This window comes from Procambarus clarkii, chromosome 12, assembly GCF_040958095.1.
Source record: "Procambarus clarkii isolate CNS0578487 chromosome 12, FALCON_Pclarkii_2.0, whole genome shotgun sequence".
NCBI lineage: Eukaryota > Metazoa > Arthropoda > Malacostraca > Decapoda > Cambaridae > Procambarus > Procambarus clarkii.
In genome coordinates, this window is record NC_091161.1 from 15,630,973 (window position 1) to 15,640,901 (window position 9,929).

The 9,929-nt window shown below is 41.5% G+C and overlaps 1 protein-coding gene across 3 annotated transcripts in view; it reads right to left on the bottom strand.

Moving 5' to 3' along the window:
* LOC123772853 (uncharacterized) overlaps positions 1 to 9,929 on the bottom strand; it is a 603,147-nt gene that overhangs the window by 24,710 nt on the left and 568,508 nt on the right. The window contains exon 1 of one of the 3 annotated variants that reach the window (XM_045766194.2): positions 9,710 to 9,756. The exons of the other annotated variants lie outside the window; for them this stretch is intronic. The gene's annotated coding sequence lies outside the window, so the exon portion shown is untranslated. Of the gene's footprint in view, positions 1 to 9,709; positions 9,757 to 9,929 lie in introns of those variants that run through there. 3 annotated transcript variants of the gene reach the window in all.

Below are 9,929 nucleotides of genomic sequence, written 5' to 3' on the forward strand. Positions count from 1 at the left end.
TGAAAGATTCCTTACACAAGTTTCTAAAGGCCGTTCTTATGTTAGCCAATCTGGCATATGCCGATGATATTATCCTCTTGATATGAGCTTCAGGGGACAAATCTGGCGTGATATCAACCCCCAGATCTTTCTCTCTCTCTGAGTCTTGAAGTATTTCATCTCCCAAATGATACCTTGTATCTGGTCTCCAGCTCCCTACACCTACCTTCATTACATTACATTTGCTTGGGTTAAACTCTAACAACCATTTGTTCAACCATTCCTGCAGCTTGTCCATATCTTCTTTAAGCCTCAAGCTGTCCTTCTCTGTCTTAATCCTTCTCATAATTTTGGCGTCGTCAGCAAACATTGAGAGGAATGAGTCTATACCCTCTGGGAGATCATTTACGTATATCAGAAACATGATAGGTCCAAGTATAGAGTCCTTTGGGACTCCACTGGTGACTTCAAGCCAATCTGAGGTCTCACCCCTCACTGTAACTCTCTGCTTCCTATTGCTTAGGTACTCCCTTATCCACTGGAGCGTCCTACCAGTTACTCCTGCCTGTTTCTCTAGCTTATGCATCAGCCTCTTATGGGGTACTGTGTCAAAGGCTTTCCGACAGTCCAAAAAAATGCAGTTCGCCCATCCTTCTCTTTCTTGCTTAATCTTTGTAATCTGATCGTAGAATTCTATTAAGCCTGTAAGGCAAGATTTATCCTCCCTGAACCCATGCTGATGGGTTGTCACGAAGTCCCTTCTCTCCAGATGTGTTACTAGGTTTTTTCTCACGATCTTCTCCATCACCTTGCATGGTATACAAGTTAAGGACACTGGCCTGTAGTGCAGTGCCTCTTGCCTGTCACCCTTTTTGTATATTGGGACTACATTAGACATCATCCATATTTCTGGTAGGTCTCCCGTTTCCAGTGACTTACTATACACTATGCATATGGAGAGTGGCAAGCAAAGTGCTCCTACACACTCTTTCAATATCCATGGTGAGATTCCGTCCGGCCCAACAGCCTTTCTCTCGTCCAGCTCCAATAGGAGCCTCTTGACCTTACCTCTTGTAATTTCGAACCCTTCCAAGGTCGCCTGGTTTTCTGCCACCTCTCTTAACGCCGTGATCTTTCCTTGTTCTATTGTAAAGACCTCCTGGAACCTCTTGTTGAGTTCTTCACACACCTCTTTGTCATTCTCTGTGTACCTGTCCTCACCCGTTCTAAGTTTCATCACCTGTTCCTTCACTGTTGTTTTCCTCCTGATGTGACTGTGTAGTAGCGTTGGTTCGATCTTGGCTTTATTAGCTATATCATTTTCATACCTTTTCTCAGCTTCCCTTCTCACACTAATATACTCGTTCCTGGTTCGCTGGTATCTCTCTCTACTTTCTGGTGTTCTGTTATTTCGGAAGTTCCTCCACGCCCTTTTGTTCAGCTCCTTTGCTTTCATACATTCCCTATTAAACCATGGATTCTTCTTTTGCTTCTCGGTTTTTTTCCTGTCGGGCTGGGATAAACCTGTTTACCGCCTCTTGACACTTTTGGGTGACATAATCCATCATGTCTTGTACGGACTTAGTTCTGAGTTCTGTGTCCCATGGCATATCCCTTAGGAATTTATTCATCTCCTCATAGTTTCGCTTTCGGTACGCCAGCCCTTTGTTTCCCAGTTCTTTATGGGGGGGGGAGATAATTCCTAGCTCAACCAGGTACTCAAAGCTCAATACACTATGATCACTCATTCCCAAGGGGGCTTCCAACTTAACTTCCCTTATATCCGACTCATTTAGGGTAAATATCAGATCAAGCAAAGCTGGTTCATCCTCTCCTCTCCTCTCATTCTTGTCGGTCCCCTTGATGTGTTGACTTAGAAAGCTTCTTGTTGCCACGTCCATCAGCTTAGCTTTCCATGTGTCTGGTCCTACATATGGGTCTCTGTTCTCCCAATCTATCTTCCCGTGGTTGAAGTCTCTCATAATTAGTAGTCTGGATCCGTTCCCGCTAGCCACAGAAGCTGCTCTCTCTATTATATTGATGGTGGCCATGTTGTTTCTATCATATTCCTGTCTGGGTCTTCTGTCGTTTGGTGGGGGGTTATATATATGACTACTACTATAATTTTCTGTCCTCCAGTTGCTATGGTGCCTGATATGTAGTCACTGAAACCTTCACAGCCCTGATTAACCATTTCTTCAAAACTCCAACCTTTTCTTATCAGCAAAGCTACACCACCTCCTCCTCTCCCTTCTCTCTCTTTCCTCACTACATAGTAGTCCTGTGGAAACACTGCATTTGTTATGGTTTGTGTGTGTGTGTGTGTGTGTGTGTGTGTGTGTGTGTGTGTGTGTGTGTGTGTGTGTGTGTGTGTGTGTGTGTGTGTGTGTGTGTGTTTGTGTATGTGTACTCATCTATTTGTGTCTGCAGGATCGAACATTGACTCTTGGATCCAGCCTTTCGAGCCATCGGTTGTTTACAACTTATGACTCTGGTCCTATTTCCATATCATATCTAGTTTTAAAATTATGAATAGTATTTGCTTCCACAACCTGCTCCTTAAGTGCATTCCATTTTCCCACTACTCTCACGCTAAAAGAAAATTTCCTAACATCTCTGTGACTCATCTGAGTTTCCAGCTTCCATTAATGTCCTTTCGTTCTGTTAATATTCCTTGTAAACATTTCGTCTATGTCCACTCTGTCAATCCCCATGAGTATTTTATACGCTCCTATCATATCACCCCTCTCCCTTCTTTTTTTCTAGTGTCGTAAGGCTCAGTTCCTTCAGGCGCTCTTCATATCCCATCCCTCGTAACGCTGGGACGAATTTCTGTGCAAACTTCTGAATCTTTTCCAGATTCCTTATGTGTTTCTTCAGGTGGGGACTCCATGATGGGGCGGCATACTCTAAGACTGGCCTCACGTAGACAGTGTAAAGTGCCCTACATGCCTCCTTACTTAGGCTTCTGAATGATGTTCTAACTTTTGCCAGTGTAGAGTACGCTGCTGTCGTTATCCTATTTATATGTGCCTCAGGAGATAGATTAGGTGTTACATCCACCCCCAGGTCTCTTTCACGCGTCGTTACAGGTAGGCTGTTCCCCTTCATTGTGTACTGTCTCTTTAGTCTCCTATCACCTAGCTCGTCCCATTTCCATAACTTTACATTTGCTCATGTTGAACTCCAGTAACCATTTCTCTGACCATCTTTGCAACCTGTTCAAGTCTTCTTGGAAGATCCTACAATCTTCATCTGTCACAACTCTTCTCATCAACTTTGCGTCATCCGTGAATATCGACATGTAGGATTCTACTCCTGTAAACATGTCGTTAACGTATTTTAGAAATAGAATTGGTTCTAGCACCGATCCTTGAGGTACTCCACTCGTTACTGTTCGCCTGTCTGACTTCTCGCCCCCTTACCGTAACTCTCTGGCTCCTTTCTGTTAGGTAGTTCCTTACCCATGCTAGGGGTCGTTCCGCTCACTCCTGCCTGCCTCTTAAGTTTGAATAGCAGTCTCATGTGCGCTACTGTATCAAAGGCTTTTTGACAGTCCAGAAATATGCAGTCTGCCCAACTTTCTCTGTCCTGCCTTATCCTCGTTATTTTATCATAGAATTCCCAAAAGGTTTGTCAGGAAAGATTTCCCTTTCCAGAACCCATGTTGATGTTTGTTTATAAATCTAATGTTCTGTAGGTGTGCAACCAGTCTTAGCTTAATTATTCTTTCAAATATTTTGCAGGAGATGCTTGTCAGTGATACAGGTCTATAGTTAAGTGCCTCCTCACTATCACCTTTCTTGAAAATCGGTACAATATTTGCCCTCTTCCAGCAACTGGGCAATTCTCCCGACATAAGTGATTCATTAAAAATCCTTGCCAGAGGCACGCTGAGGGCCTGCGCTGCCTCTTTTAGTATCCACAGGGATACTTTGTCTGGTCCAACCACTTTAATTGCATCCAGTGTTGTCAACTGTTTCATTACCTCCTCTGCTGTCACCTCTATATCTGATAGTCTTTCATCTAGGGTAATCTTTTCTAACAATGGGAGTTGCTCAGGCTCGGTTGTGAACACTCCATGGAAACTAGCATTTAGTGCCTCGCAGATTAGTTTAGTTTAGTTCATTTATTATAAACCCCATACCCATCTTGTGGGCGGTAGTGGAAAGGGTTACAGAGGCACATAATGGGCTCAGGGACTGAACCCCACAATTCATTTAGCTAAGTAAGTTACAATCTTGATGAGCTACTTACAATATTCAGTATAAGTCATCACATCATAAATGGGTTTGAGATCGACCACAAGTACAGTTTCCTTGTCACTTTCTGTATATGCCCCTTCTGTTTTCCTCAGTCTTGTCACTTGGTCGTTCACCAACATTTTTCTTCTTATATGGCTGTGTAGTAATTTAGGTTGCTTTTTCGCTTTGATCGCAATATCGTTCTCATAATTTCTTTCCGATGCTCTTCTTATGTTAATGTAATCGTTCCTAGCTCTGTTGCATCTGATCCTGTTGCCCTCTGTCCTTTGTCTTCTGTACTTCCTCCACTCCCTCCTGCTTCTCAGTTTTGCTTCTTGACACTGTCTATTAAACCATGGGTTATTATATTCCTTCTTACTTTTTTTCTTTACTGTTGGTATAAATCTCTCTTCGGCCTCCTGGCATTTCTGTGTGACTAGGTCCATCGCATCTCTTGGACTGTTTTTTCTCTGATTTCTTCCTCCCACTGCACTTCTACCCAGATGGTCCCTTATCCTCCTGTAGTCCCCTTTCCTGTAGTCAACTCTCCTTTCCCAGGCCTCTTGTCCTTTGGTCACAAGTTTGAGTTCCATCATGTGGTCAAAGACTAGGACACAATGGTCGCTGGTCCCTAGTGGTATTTCATGCTCCAAATTCTCGATGTCTTCTACGTTCTGGGTGAAAATCAGGTCTAATAGGCTCGGTGTATCCCTTCCCTTGTGTCTTCCTTCACATGTTGTGTCAGGGAAATCCTGTATATAACATCTACTAATTTTGCTCCCCACGTTTCTTCCCTGCCATGGGGATTCCTTGATTCCCAATTTATCTCTCCATGTGTGTGTGTGTGTGTGTGTGTATGTGTGTATACTCACCTATTTGTGCTTGCGGGGGTTGAGCTCTGGCTCTTTGGTCCCGCCTCTCAACTGTCAATCAACTGGAGTACAGATTCCTGAGCCTACTGGGCTCTATCATATCTACATTTGAAACCTGTGTATGGAGTCAGCCTCCACCACATCACTGCCTAATGCATTCCACCTGTTAACTACTCTGACACTGAAAAAGTTCTTTCTAACGTCCCTGTGGCTCATGTGGGTACCCAGTTTCCACCTGTGTCCCCTTGTTTGCATACCACCAATGTTGAATAGTTTATCCTTGTCCACCCAGTCGATTCCCCTGAGGATTTTGTAGGTAGTGATCATGACTCCCCTTAACTCTTCTGTCTTCCAGTGTCGTAAGGTGCATTTCTCACAGCCTTTCCTCGTAACTCATGCCTCTTAGTTCTGGGACTAGTCTAGTGGCATACCTTTGAACTTTTTCCAGCTTCGTCTTGTGCTTGACAAGGTACGGGCTACATGCAGGGCCCGCATACTCCAGGATTGGTCTTACATATGTGGTATACAAGATTCTGAATGATTCCTTACACAGGTTCCTGAAGGCTGTTCTGATGTTAGCCAGCCTCGCATATGCCGCAGACGTTATTCTTTTATGTGGGCTTCAGGAGATAGGTTTGGTGTGATATCAACTCCTAGATCTTTCTCTCTGTCCGTTTTATTAAGTACTTCATCTCCTATTCTGTATCCTGTGTTTGGCCTCCTGTTTCCACCACCTAGTTTCATTACTTTGCACTTATTGGGGTTGAACTTTAACAGCCATTTGTTGAACCATTCACTCAGTCTGTCTAGGTCATCTTGTAGCCTCCTACTATCATCCTCTGTTTCAATCCTCCTCATAATTTTTGCATCATCAGCAAACATTGAGAGAAACGAGTCTATACCCTCTGGGAGATCATTTACATATATCAGAAACAGTATAGGTCCAAGGACTGACCCCTGCGGGACTTCACTTGTAACGTCTCGCCAATCTGAGACCTCACCCCTCACATTGACTCGTTGTCTACTGTTGCTTAGGTAGTTCTTTATCTAATGGAGTACCTTCCCTTTCACTCCAGCCTGAATCTCCAGCTTTTTCACTAGCCTCTTGTGTGATACTGTATCAAAGGCTTTCTGGCAATCCAAAAATATGCAGCCTGATCACCCTTCTCTTTCTTGCCTGATCTTGGTTGCCTGGTCGTAGAATTCAAGTAACCCTGTGAGGTAGGACTTGCCATCCCTGAACCCATGTCGTGTGTGTAATTACCCAAGTGTAATTGCCTAAGTGTAGTTACAGGATGAGAGTTACGCTCGTGGTGTCCCGTCTTCCCAGCACTCTTTGTCATATAACGCTTTGAAACTACTGACGGTCTTGGCCTCCACCACCTTCTCACCTAACTTGTTCCAACCGTCTACCACTCTGTTTGCTAAAGTGAATTTTCTTATATTTCTTCGGCATCTGTGTTTAGCTAGTTTAAATCTATGACCTCTTGTTCTTGAAGTTCCAGGTCTCAGGAATTCTTCCCTGTCAATTTTATCGATTCCTGTTACTATTTTGTATGTAGTGATCATTTCGCCTCTTTTTCTTCTGTCTTCTAGTTTTGGTATATTTAATGCTTCTAACCTCTCCTCGTAGCTCTTGCCCTTCAGTTCTGGGAGCCACTTAGTAGCATGTCTTTGTACCTTTTCCAGTTTGTTGATGTGCTTCTTAAGATATGGGCACTATACAATCACTGCATATTCCAGCTTTGGTCTAACAAAAGTCGTGAACAATTTCTTTAGTATTTCTCCATCCATGTATTTAATTAATTAAATTAAAAGCAATTCTGAAGTTAGACTGTGAGTGATAGGCTCCTCGCACAATGTTCTTCATGTGATCCTCAAGTGACAGTTTGTTTTATCTAGAACGAACCCTCGATCTCTTCCTTTATTACAATCCTTTAAAGATTTTTCAGAAAATATATAGGTTGTGTGGGGTCTATGTTCTCCTATTTCACATTCCATAACATGGCGTTTATTGTGTGTGTGTGTGTGTGTGTGTGTGTGTGTGTGTGTGTGTGTGTGTGTGTGTGTGTGTGTGTGTGTGTGTGTGTGTACTCACCTAATTGTACTCACCTAATTGTGCTTGCGGGGGTTGAGCTCTGGCTCTTTGGTCCCGCCTCTCAACCGTCAATCAACTGGTGTACAGATTCCTGAGCCTATTGGGCTCTATCATATCTACATTTGAAACTGTGTATGGAGTCAGCCTCCACCACATCACTTCCTAATGCATTCCATTTACTAACTACTCTGACACTGAAAAAGTTCTTTCTAACGTCTCTGTGGCTCATTTGGGTACTCAGCTTCCACCTGTGTCCCCTTGTTCGCGTCCCACCAGTGTTGAATAGTTCATCCTTGTTTACCCGGTGTGTGTGTGTGTGTGTGTGTGTGTGTGTTCGACAACAATCATTAAAAACACTCAATTATTGCATTGAGGTAAAACAGTTAATACCAAAAGAGAAGTAAAGTAACAAAAAGAGAACGTTCATGGAACATAAGAAATGAATACAAAAAAGGTGATACTTAAGATTGACATAGATAGCCTATTACAATATGGAGTCAGTAGTTATAGCAACAGTACAATAGTTTATTTACATTATTAACAAAAGGGAAATACTAAGATGTAAGTTAGTAAAGCAACTGGACTTTCTCATTCTTAATCTTGGAACATATTCTTGGAACATAACAGAACATAGAGTAATATAAGTTTAATGGCGCCAATATTTAAAAATAAACAAGGGTCATAAAGGACTTTATCAGAGGAATGCAAGAAATTAGATGACATTATATCTTGTAAAATATTGACAGGACGTAATTCTTAGTAAATAAAAAATTCTAGATAAAATTTTAAGGTAAAAGTAATCATAAAAATAACTTATTACGAGGAAAAATGTGAGTGAAATTAGTTACCTGGTGACGATTATAAGAGATTAATTAAATGATTATCAAGTAAATATTTCTTAATCTCTCTTTTAAAGTGGTTGGGAGACGTAGAGCTTTTAATTACATTTGGGAGGTCACTTTACAATTTGGGACCCCTTGATTTGCATAGCATTTCTGCTGTGGATGAGTCTCACTCTAGGATATCAGAGAGATATTTGTCACTCTAGGATATCAGAGAGATATTTGTCACTCTAGGATATCATAGAGATATTTGTCACTCTAGGATATCATAGAGATATTTGTCACTCTAGGATATCAGAGAGATATTTGTCACTCTAGGATATCAGAGATATTTGTCACTCTAGGATATCAGAGAGATATTTGTCACTCTAGGATATCAGAGAGATATTTGTCACTCTAGGATATCAGAGAGATATTTGTCACTAGGATATCAGAGAGATATTTGTCACTCTAGGATATCAGAGAGATATTTGTTGTGTTGTGAACGTGAATCCTATTACAGCCTTCTAGGTTAGGTTAGGATCAGGATTGGCATTGCGAGTCAGAGTTTTATAGATATCGTGAATGCTTGAAAGTATGTGCAGAGACTTGATATTTAACACGTATAAAGATTTCAGTAAGAGAGCAAAGATGATAATTAATGAAGAAAGAGCATATTTAGTAAATAAAAATTTAAGATAAGAATAACACAAAAATAGCTTGATATGAGGGACAAAACAATTATATATATATATATATATATATATATATATATATATATATATATATATATATATATATATATATATATATATATATATAATATATATATATATATATATATATATATATATATATATATATATATATATATATATATATATATATTGGCAAGGGTCCCAGTAGTACAGTCGGGTTCGTTCTTGACGCACAACCGAGAATTTCAGGTTCGAATCCTGGGCGGGACAGAAACAGTTGAACACATTTTCTTTCACCTAATGCGTCAGTTCACCTAGCAGTGAGTAGGTACTCAGGAGTTAATCAGCTTGTTGTGGGGTTGTATCCTGGGCGGGGTCTGTAATTCAGCCTTGGGAGGACCTAAATAAAACCCAAATGTGTATGACTACACTATGTCTTCCTGTCCCCGGGCACACTGAATTATATATCTAACCACTTAAACGTCGAAAATAACATTTCATTCACTATTTAGGCCATGCGAACCTCGAACTCAGGACCACAAATGGGGAAGACGGTAGTTCTACCAACCTGGGGCCAGATTCACGGAAGCACTTACGCAAGCACTTACGAACCTGGGGCCAGATTCACGGAAGCACTTACGCAAGCACTTACGAACCTGTACATCTTTTCTCAATCTTTGGCGGCTTTGTTTACAATTATTAAACAGTTAATGAGCTCCGAAGCACCAGGAGGCTGTTTATAACAATAACAACAATTGATTGGCAAGTTTTCATGCTTGTAAACTGTTTAACAAATGTAAACAAAGCCGTCAAAGATTGAGGAAAGACGTACACGTTCGTAAGTGCTTGCGTAATTGCTTCGTGAATCTGGCCCCAGGCTACTGAACACTCTCTTTCGAGGAGAATCTCAAAGAAACGGAACTGGTATCCAACTGAGACTTTAGGCCTCCCTGGAGTGCCACTTGAGAGGTGGTTGTTGCTTCTTGCACTAACCTACCTGATTGAGAGAGTTGACTGTTGCTTCTTGCACTAACCTACCTGGTTGAGAGAGTTGACTGTTGCTTCTTGCACTAACCTACCTGATTGAGAGAGTTGACTGTTGCTTCTTGCACTAACCTACCTGGTTGAGAGAGTTGACTGTTGCTTCTTGCACTAACCTACCTGGTTGAGAGAGTTGACTGTTGCTTCTTGCACTAACCTACCTGATTGAGAGAGTT